The sequence below is a fragment of the Lipotes vexillifer genome, unplaced genomic scaffold, assembly GCF_000442215.2.
Source record: "Lipotes vexillifer unplaced genomic scaffold, Lipotes_vexillifer_v1.1 scaffold543, whole genome shotgun sequence".
Lineage (NCBI taxonomy): Eukaryota > Metazoa > Chordata > Mammalia > Artiodactyla > Lipotidae > Lipotes > Lipotes vexillifer.
In genome coordinates, this window is record NW_006799055.1 from 2337885 (window position 1) to 2349264 (window position 11380).

Consider the following 11380-nt stretch of genomic DNA (forward strand, 5'->3'; position numbering starts at 1 on the left):
TGTTTACAGCTGACGTTCTGTGGTGTGTCGTACAGAGCAGAGGAGACTGATTTAAAAAGTCCTGGGGACTCTGTGACCATCACCCCAAACCCCACCCGCAACCAACACAGCCAAGCTCCCGTTTTGTTCAGCAAAGTACTTGGCTAGCAATGTCTCAGAGGCGCAGTGAGCGGGTGATTGATGCTGGCTGTGTGTTCATTACATTTTGGAAGAGGGGAAGGGGTTGGAGGAGGGGAGGGGTTCCCAGAAAAGGAGGGGTGCTGGAGACCTTGATTCTCGCGGGAGCTGCTCTAGGATTTTCGCAGTGATGCCCTTACCCCTGGCAGGGAGCTGGGTATCCCCACCCATGATGGACCACCAGTAGATTCTGGGGCCGTGCTGTCTTGCAGTCACGTGTGATTCCAAAGGATAACGTCCTCACCCTTTGGCAAATGTTTTCCAGAACCCCGGTTCTTCATTCCCACAAAGAACGTCGCATCTGTCATCACTACTTGAGTAACTATAACTGTACAGATCCCTGTGTCATTTTGGAGTACCAGGCTAATGTCTCCAGTACGGCAGGCCCTTGTAAAAAGAAAGAAAATTAAAGTTAGACTCCACAGAGAATTGTTGACTAGTGGATCTGCTCTGCGTGGGCTCTGGGCCTCAGAGAGAAGTACTGTTTCCAGCTAACAACGTAGAGTTTGTGAAGAAACTGAATCCCTAAGAACAGTCACTTTCTTTTCCTTCTCCAGCTATTAAGTGGCGGCTGATACCATGGGGCAGTTCCTATCAGCAGATGCCTTAGAGCTAAGCCTAGCTGGTTCTATCCTGGGATAGCAAGAAGATACCGCTTCTATCTTGTCGACTTTGTGCAGCAGACACAAACGCTTCCGTAAGCTTTTGTTACTCATTAGGAATCAAAGCACAAATTGGCAACAACCTGAGCGGTCTCTCCAATTTACTGTCTTGTCTTAGGACCTTGTAAGTAAGTCTCTTGACCTTGTAGGAACGTCACTGCCACAACCGAACTGTGGCACAGACTCCAATTCATAATGCGCGTGGCCCCTGTATGGGGTACAGACGCTGCCTTACTTGTCTTTACCCCAACCAAAGGTATCAGTAATGGGGCAGCTTCTTAGATTATCCATCCCAACTCTCCCGTGTCCTTTTCTTCATTTCTTGATTTTCTGATGGGTGCAAACGTTAGCAGGACTGAGTTCTGTGGGAAATAGCTTCATCGAGCTGGCTTCAGAGGGAGGGGCTGTTGATTTGTTTAACGCAAGCACCACGATGGTGGAAAAGGATGCTCCCCTGTGAATATTTCTTTAGGTGGCAGTTGGCTTATGAGAGGATAATTTCTCAAGTATTTAAAAATCAAGTCAAATAGATTACTAACAAAAAGCTACCCCAAACTGTAGTACGTGACTAATAAAATATAGATTTTATATTCCTAATCAGTAGTTCATTTATTGTTAAAATATGTTGTAATTCTATTTCATGACAGAGTCTGAAGGGTCAAGCTTTCTCTGGAGCTTCTTAATCCTTTGTTGAGACAGATTTATAGAATGGCGTTGAGTTTAATTAAATCAATTGGCCAGAATTTGACTTACTATGTGCCTGGCACATGTACTAATTTATTTAGTCAATAAAATGAGCTACAAGTTGGAAATTTAAAATACGTATTTTATTGGTCAGCTATTATGGTTTGGGATGGCTCAGGGTTAGTAGCCTACTTGACTGGGAGTTCGTACACTTGAGAAACACATGAGACCGGTACTAATTTCTATTTCACAAGTGTAGACACTGAGGCATAGAGAAGTAACTGGCCAAGTAGGCAGGGACTCAGCTAAAATCTTGGATGATAGTGGTGGTTATTACTAAGGTGAAGGAAAGAATGGATAATGGATAATGGGGGAAATCAGTAATTTCTGCCACATTGGTTCTAATCCATTGAACAAGTATTCATTAGGTTCCTGCTTTGTGCAGGATAACATAGGTGTAAGAGAGAGGCCTCTGAAGACACCCTGGTTGTGATCTAGGTGAGTCAATGAATTCTCTGAGCCTCTGTTGCCACATGTATAAAGTATGGAGCGTCACAGAATTGTTGGGAGACTGAAATGGGTTAAAAGACCCCTAGAGCATTTAATACTGTGTCTGTCACATAGCAGGTACTCAATAAATGTTAGCTATTACCATATGCACAGATCACATGAGCAATATTATGCAAATCCCAGAACCCAGCCACCTTCATTGCATAGGAAGGGTGTATCCCCTGCCAGACCCTGAGCGGAATAGCACCGTGCAGCGTGGAGAAATCATAAGGCAGTTCTGAGAGATGCCCTTCCAGAATTTCCTACACAGGACGGAGATGGACATTTTGGGTCACCATTAGAGAGCAGATCAGGGTAGAGGGTCCCAGACACTGAACAAAAAAGCTTGTTGGGAGTGACTGGGTCAACCAGAGCCCCCATTCCAGGAGGAACCCCTAGGCCATGACTTAGGCTAAAGACATGAATGTTTCCTTACTCTCCATCCCCTGTGAGATGCGGTGCAGGTATGAAAACAGCTTTGTGACGGTTGCACATGGCATTGAGATCAGGCTTCGCCCTGATCCAGCCAAGATGTGACCAGCCCATGTGAGAGCGGCTGGGAAAACTCTCTTGCATCACAGAGAAATTCGGGGAAAATGTGATTTGAAAAAAGCAAAACAAAACAAGAGCTCTAATTGGTGAGGCTGGGGTTCCAGTAACAAGTATGCTTGCTTCTCCTTTCCATACTTGTAGGAGATAAAGACTCAAAAAGATTTCTTTTTGGAGAATATATGATATTTTGATGGAAGAGGAGAAAAATAATGAAGAGTTTTCACCCTCCTCTTGTCCCTGCTTTATTCTTCCTTTCTTCATTCTCTTCCTTTTCCTTTACTAATTGTTATCACCACCACCACCACCATCATCACCACCTTCAGCATCATCAGAAGTCTCTAGTCAGAGGCATAGGAGCTTTGGTGAATAATGAGGTTTAGTCTCTACTTATTTTATTTTTTTTTATTATTATTATTTTTTTGCGGTACGCGGGCCTCTCACCGCTGTGGCCTCTCCCGTTGTGGAGCACAGGCTCCGGACGCGCAGGCTCAGCGGCCATGGCTCACGGGCCCAGCCGCTCCCCGGCACGTGGGATCTTCCCGGACCGGGGCACGAACCCGCGTCCCCTGCATCGGCAGGCGGACTCCCAACCGCTGCGCCACCAGGGAAGCCCCTCTACTTATTTTAGTTAGTACCGGAAACAGAAACCATTCCAGCCCTTTTAAGCAGTAAAAGAAGGATTTAATGCAGGAAATTTAGTGCTTAAAGAACTCTTGGAAGTGATGGGGAAATAGACTCCAGGCTGGGCCTTCAGGAAATTCAATAACATCTAACTCGCCTGCCACAGTCAAGAAAGAGGAAAGTCAGGAGACTGTCACAGGCACAGCTGAGCTCAAAAATCAGTCATAGCTGTGACCTGGGGCTAGGGATTTGCCAGTTTTATAATTTCCTTTGGACACTATGAAGCTAGTGGTTGCACACTGGGATGTGGCTGTAGAAAACGCCAAATCTCCACGACCATCTTTGCCAGAAGCAACAGGCAAGATGCTTCCTGGCAGCAGGAAGATGGCCTTGCTGGGAGATGGTTTTCCATGAGTCTCTTGTGTCGGCACATCTTGCAGATGTACTGATGGCTTTGTTCTAGACTATCTTTCCAAGGATGCTTGCATAGCGAATAGCCTTGGATTCAGAGATCCAGAGCAAAGCTAGGCATGCCTACTGTACATTATAAAAGATTTGGGTTCTCTAAGCTCAAAGTTCCTCTCCTTTAACGTGACCCACTGCATGTGCGGGTGTCACGTGACCCTCCTCACTTTATCCCATGGGAGCTGGGGTTTGAGGAATCAGCACAAGGAAATGCTGAAATTCTGACTACTGCTGTTGCTTTGAGTAATGAAGTCCTTTGTCTCTGACCCAGGCATCTCCTGTCTTCTACCAGCATTTATGATACTGTGGCCGACTAACCTGTTAGCTTTTGCACGTACAGCAAAACCTCAGACCCTTCACAGTTCTTGAGATGCCTCGCCTCACTTCTGTCCCCCAAATATTGAAGAAATACGTTTAGTTGTTGGAACCTTATGTATAACCTGAACCTTAGTGGCGAGAGGGTCTGAGACACATAGGTTTAACTTTCCATACTCTGCAGTACAGAAAAGTGCCATACGTACCATACTTTCCTCTGGGGGTCTGGCATCCAGTTGGCATTTATAATAGCTACCACTTACTGGGCTCCCACGTCGTCTGGGAACTGTGACAGGTGGGTTCCATAAATTACTGTGAATGCTGACAACAGCCCTACAAGATAAGTGTTATTTCATTCCTTTTCCTTATGGAGAAACTTCCACAAGCATTCAGTGACCGCCCAAGGCCATGCAGCTCTGAGTTTGAGCGTCAGATTCAGGCTGGGGTTGGCTGGCTTCAGATGCTCCTCTATATGCCAGCCCCGCACAGCACAGGGTGGTGAGTGCCAGTGCAGTCCTAGTGAGTTTTAGTTCTGGAGGCATTCAGAGAAGAGTTCTTGTGGCCCTGGGGCTGAGAGGAAGCGTGTCTTTGAGGAGGGGGAGACTTGACTTCATCGTTAAGCAGACTTAGATTGGCCTGCCAATGGGTGGATGAGATGGGGAAGAGAGGAGATGGAAAGGGCAGTGTGAGAAGACGCACAGGAGTATATACGTCGGGGATATAATGAATTTTATGGGGCTGGAGGGATAGTAGAGGGAGAGCTTGTTGAATGGTCTGGTCTGTAAAGAATGTTGAATCTCGGGCTTCCCTGGTGGCGCAGCGGTTGAGAGTCCGCCTGCTGATGCAGGGGACACGGGTTCGTGCCCCGGTCCAGGAGGATCCCACGTGCCGCGGAGCCTGCGCGTCCGGAGCCTGTGCTCCGCAACGGGAGAGGCCACAGTGGTGAGAGGCTCGCGTACGCAAAAAAAAAAAAAAGAATGTTGAATCTCAGAATAAGACTTGGTCCTGCGGATGGTGGTAGGAATACAAAATTGCCATTACACGTCTCCCATTACTTTCTTCACCCCACTAACTGGCTTTGCTTTTCTTTTTTTAAATTATTTTCTTTTTTTAAAAAGTTATTTATTTTATTTTCGGCTGCGTTGGGTCTTTGTTGCTCCGCGTGGGCTTTCTCTAGTTGCGGCGAGCGGGGGCAACTCTTCGTTGCGGTGCGCGGGCTTCTCATTGCGGTGGCTTCTCTTGTTGTGGAACACGGGCTTCAGTAGTTGTGGCGCACGGGCTTAGTTGCTCTGGGCATGTGGGGTCTTCCCGGACCAGGGCTCAAACCCGTGTCCCCTGCATTGGCAGGCGGATTCTTAACCACGGTGCCGCCAGGGAAGCCCTGACTTGCTTTTCAACCCAGATAATCCCTGGGGAAAACAGCAGCTCATCGTTTCCCTAAGCTAGGGAATGCTGGCAGGAGGAAATGGCTGCCGACCCACCACTTGCTGCAGCCTGTCTCTGAAGGCCAGGGAGAGAGCGTCTTCCCCAAATTGTCCCTCGCAGGACCAGCAGAAGAAAGGCGTTAGCGTAAAATGGAGAGAGAGCATGGGCCGGAGCTCACATTAGCAGACAATATTGCTTTGATTGCAGACAACACACATGAATTGAATTGATAAAGGAATCTTCCCATCAAAGCCAGAAATGAGTGGAAATTAACTTTAACAAAGTAAGCAACTGTGCTCAAGAGACAAGAATCCCACCGCATACTTGGTACGTGTCAGAGGCGTAAGAGGAGCAGAGTGTTCAGGCCCATCAGCGTGCAAGGGAGTGATTAATAAACACTTACATGGACATTCATCTGACAGGCGACTGACAAAGCCCCACAATGGTGGGGAGAAGGGGCATTTCTTCTTGATAGATGTATCTGAAATGCTCATTTACTCCTTTTTGATGGATTTAAATGTCCAGGTATTCTCTCTCCATAGAAATTGATTCAGAAATCGTGCTGGGTTAAAAATAAGGGCTAGAGATTTAACTACATCTATGTGGCAGAAAATGTATTCCTCCTAGACATCAATGCATAGATTGCAACGTGCTGGAGTTTAATGCAGGTTTGCGAGGTGGTGAGGGTAGAGAGGGCTACTTTTTTTTTTTTTTTTTTTAAGTATAAAGTGACATAGACGTATACAAAATCACTCTGCCTGAGATTCTGTAAATAATGTTGGAGACTACTAACCAAATACTAGCCTTTTTCTCCCTGGTCTGAAACAGTTTAGCAATTATCTACGGAGAAAAAGATCTCAAAGAACAGGTTTACATTTGCACTTGCTAAGACTTGTACTGGATCTGAATTTTCCTCTGGAGGTGGCATGGATGTGGCCACGGAAGGCTGATGAACTTGGTCCTCAGAGGCGTGAAGCTCATACATTCTGGCCCCCATCCCCTCTCCCCAGATAACAAGGCAGAGTTTGGTTTGTTCGATTGAATTATCCAACACTGGGCCCACTGTCCCCTTGGGTGTGAAGCCCAGCCCAGCAGGCTGCTGGCATGCCACCTGCAGTTCTCCTGTGTCTGCTCGGGTGGACCCCAGGGGAGTGTGTGTCATGGCCCAGGCAAGTGGGAAGTGAGTCTTGTTTGTGCATGATGTGGTGGTACAAAAGGTACTGCCAGGTACAAACTTCCCTGGGAGACAGGGTTTGTCTCCATCAGTCTACAGACCCTCTAAGGCAAGAAAAGTCTGGTTTGGGGATTCTGTACAGGGCGATTGCAGTTGATCTGAACAATACCATTCCCAGAGACAAATACCGTGAATCGTTTCATGAATCTTCTAGTAAAGTACAGGAGATGCTCTTGGAGGTCTGAAGACTGTTTCTGAGAATGTATACCAGGGCACAGAAGGAGAACTCACGCCCCTGCCAGCCCTGCTCTGTCCCCATAGGGGCTGAACAGATTGTCACGAACAAGACAGTCTTCCTTAGGCCTCCGACTCTGAAAGAGTCAAAGGGCTTGATAACCTGAGGAATGCTCTCCAGGAATGCTCTGGAGGGTGACACTGTACCCATTAGGAATTCTCCCAGCTGCAAATGACAAAAAATCTGACCAACAATGTTTTCGACACACAGGACATTATTTTTTCATAAAAGCAATGTGTGGAGCAGCTATGCAATAACACTCTTAGGGGACCCAGGATTTTCTTTTTTTTAAATTTATTTATTTAATTTTTTTTATTTTTTATTTTTGGGTCTTCGTTGCTGCGTGCGGGCTTTCTCTAGTTGCGGCGAGCGGGGGCTGTACTCTTTGTTGTGGTGCGCGGGCTTCTCATTGCGGTGGCTTCTCTTGTTGAGGAGCACGGGCTCTAGGCGCACAGGCTCAGTAGTTGTGGCTCGCGGGCTCTGGAGCACAGGCTCGGTAGTTATGGTGCACGGGCTTAGTTGCTCCATGGCATGTGGGATCTTCCCGGATCAGGGCTCGAACCCGTGTCCCCTGCACTGGCAGGCAGATCCTTAACCACTGCACCACCAGGGCAGCCCTGACCCAGGGTTTCCTATCTTTCCTCTCCAGGATCCACAGTCTGTTTCCTTTCGTCTTCATGTTTGTCCCTCATGGTGGCAGAGGCTGCACTGCATACCTCATCACGTTCCAGGCAGAAAGGAGTAGAAGGGGACGGACAAAGCGGGGGGTGGGGGGGCACTGACTTTTCGTCAGGAACCAAAGCTTCCTGGGAGCTCCACCTTGATTTCTGTGATATGGCACCCTCACTGGAAGGGAGCCAGGGAATGGGGACTGGGGTGGGGATCAGGTCAGCCAACCACTGGTGTCCACCACGAGTACTGAGACCACATGAGAGAATGAAATGAGGAGGGCACCTCTGGGATGGAAACTGTGGTCAGCGGTGTCTTAGTCGCTTGGGTTGCTACAACAGACACCACAGACTGGGGGATTAACACGAATTTATTTTCTCACAGTCCTGGAGGCTGGAAGTCCAAGGTCAGGGTGACAGCAGGGTTGGGTTCTTGGTGAGGGCTCTCTTCCTGGTTTGCAGACAGCCGTCTTCTCATTGGGTCCTCACATGGCGTAGAGCAGAGAGAGAAAGCAAGTTCTCTGTGTCTCTTCTTAGGACGGCACTAATCCTGCCATGAAGTCTCCTCTCTCACGACCTAATGACCACCCAGAGGCCCCGCCTCCTAATACCATCGCATTACAGGTTAGGGTTTCAAAGTGTGAATTTTGGGGGTCATAAACATTCAGTCCATAGCAGGGATGATGAGAATTGTAAAGTGGAATTGTAAAGCGTAAAGAGAATTTGAAGCGAGGTTGACTCAAGATTTGCCGCCTGAGAATCCTGAAACCCTGCAGCCTGCCAGGCTCAACTTTTCCTTTACTGCTCTGTTGAAATAGCTTGATTCTCACCCCATCCCAGGAACCACGGGAAGTCCAATGCCTTCCCCAGACTTCTGGGGATCCCTGCAGCCTGCTTCCACTGGAGCCCCCCCCTTCTCTCCCTGCAGAATGTCCCCTCAGGCTCCACTCTGTCCTTCCTTCTTCTGTTCCCAAGGCCTCGTTAACACAGGGCTCTTGCATGCCGTGATGTTTTCTTTTCCACGCAGATCTCTCATTCACTTTAGTTAGCTGGTGTTTACTTTAATCAACTTCAGCACTAAGGAAGGAAACAGTATTTAGGACAAAATCTTTCTCAGAATGCTGAGTCTGCATTTTTAAGGAACATTCTCTGAAAGATGATTTACCTCTTCTCATCCATCATCTAATTCTCAAGGACTTTTCAGAGCAGAGTCTTCTCTGTCACCTTGAGATAATTTTTCCTTTTCTCATAGAGTTGGTTAGGCTGATGTTTCTGACTGTGAACTAAATACATAAGTGAGCACTAATTAGTGCTTTTGAGGTCATTCATTTCCAAAGGCCTAATAGTCATATTTCTTTAAAAGAGAAATAAAGCTGAAGGGTTTTTTGTTTTTTTTTTCCTGCCACCCATCAGAAATATGAAAAACGTTTCTATTTCCTTTAGTAACATCTAAGGGCAAAGACCACAGATCCACCTCCCTCCATTAGGGCACAATCAGTAGAGATCTGGAGTTTTCCCCCCAAGTCTAGACTCCTGTTTGGGAACAAACGTGAGAATGAGGCCCATTTCCTGCAAAGGCCAGAGGACAAAGGGACCTGCTGACGGCCATCCATGTGACTCCGGGAGCTGCCAGGCCTGGAGCTCAGATTTTGGACTCTCATAGGACAGGAGGCAGTGATGGATGGGGTTCCAGTTTCAAGGTCTGAACTGCCATGAATGAGGCAGGCCTGCTGTGCCTGCCTGGGGCTGAGTTTTTTCAGCAGTCACTTTACAGCTCACTGTGAAGCCCTGTGCTGTTTGTGTGACAGGCAGAAGTGGGAGCTGCCAGTGACACAGGCTGTGGGGTGAGCACAGGCCACCTCCTCTGAGCAGGGGGACCTGGCAGGGGGGCCAGGCAGTCGGAGGAATTAGGCGTCAGGGATTTGGTAAGGCTCCTGAGTGAAGCGGGGACATAAAACTCCTTCCCTTTTGTGGAGCTTCCTCCAAGGCAGCTGGAAACTCACCTCAGGCAGCTGGCAATGCAGTCCTGAATGCTGTCACTTCCGCATCCTCCCGGGCAGTCCCAGCTTCAGCCGAGCCCCTCAAAAGAGGGGACTTGACGTTGAAAGCGTGAGGCTACCGTTGGGGGCGGTTTAAAAAGTCACTCACCTCTAGGCTAAAGAACCTAAGTTTCATCATCCAAGACTGTAGTCCTCTGGGGCGGCATGGGGGAGGCGTCTTCCAGCCCCAGGAGCCATAAAGAGGCAGGTGCTTCTCCCGAGGGATGCTTGGGAGGACGGACCGCAGACGCATGCGTACTCCCGGAGGACGCCGCAAGGACGCAGCTCTGCCCAGGGCTCGGGCACTCTAGTAAACAGATCATCGCCAAGACTTCCTTAGGACAGAATTTTGTATTCAGGAAGGGCTTCCTTGGGCTCTCATTTACCTGGAGTGTCTGGGGCACCCGTGTGGCCCCAAGATCTGACTGTAACAGTGCTTCCAACAAGCGCAGTAATGATGGCTGATTCCACCCAACCCAGGAAAAGAACAAAGGAGGAGGCCACACACAAATCAAAGCAGCTTCCCCTCATCCTGAACACGCAGACGCCCAGAAATACACACGTGATGGGCCCGCTGGGTTTACGACTTCCGATGCCTTTCTCCCTCCCTCCAACCTGCAGCCTCTCTGACATCTTCTAAACCCTCCACCCCTCGCACCCGCAGCCCCGCGAGACAAGGCCGTGCCACCCCAGGGCGTCCCTGTGGAGGAGGCTGAGGGGCAGGCACAGAGGTCTGGGTCCTGGAGTGGGAACCATGGGAAGGGAAGGGAAGGGAAGGGTGCCTGCCAGCACGTGGGTGCGCCCCCGCGGGTCCCTTTTTGCCCTCTCGGCCACCTTGCTGTCACCAAAAGGAGAAGGGACACCAGGGTCGCAGGACGAGGTGGAGCCAGTGGCCGCAGCCTGGGGCCTGTGACAGAATAAGACCCTGACAGCCCCGAGGTGGTGGGAGGACGGCACGTGCTCACGAGTGCCGGCCATTGGCAGGGCTGTGTGCCAGGCTGCTGTCCCGCATTGTCACCTGTGAACCTCCAAACAGCCCCATCAGCTAAGCTATGATTCCTGCTTTGGAGATAAGGAAACCGAGGCTCAGAGAAATTGTCCAGGGTCCCGCATAAGTGGCTGGAAAAATGTCTCTACCTGTCCTGAGGTTCTGAGATCTTCCTCCTGCTTTAGGGGGACGTGGGGTGCACTGCCAGCCCCCCATCTGCCCAACACAGGCTCCCCGCTCGGGGCCCCTCACCAGCAGCCACAGGGGCTGAGCCCTGACCCCCTCAGTAGGCTGCCCTATGGGATCGAAGTGGCAGGGCCGAGCCCCTCTGTGCTCAGCAGTGGGCTCTGGGCCAGAGGCATGGCACTCATGAGACTCCAGGCCCGCCACCCCCCTTGGGGCTTCTCTTCTCCAGAACAGTACCCGTGGTGTGAAAATGCTGGGACCATAGAGGGGGCTCTGCTTGGACTGGGGGGAGGGGCGTAGGGCAGCAGCCCTGGAGAGTGGTCTGCCTCCAAAACCAAAAATGTGGTTAAACCATCCACGTTTCTCTTGCAACTTTGGTTCCTAACCCTGCCGTGAAGTGCATTTCCTGGGGCTGATGAGCATACGCCCCTTCCCCTCCTCACGCTCACAAATGCACACGCGCACACACTGCTCTGTCTTTGGCCATTCCTTTCGGCCTGAAATGCAATTCTGCCCGAATTGATTTCTCTTCGCACTCCTGGCCAGAGATCTTTCTGGAACACAGAACTGACCATGCCAC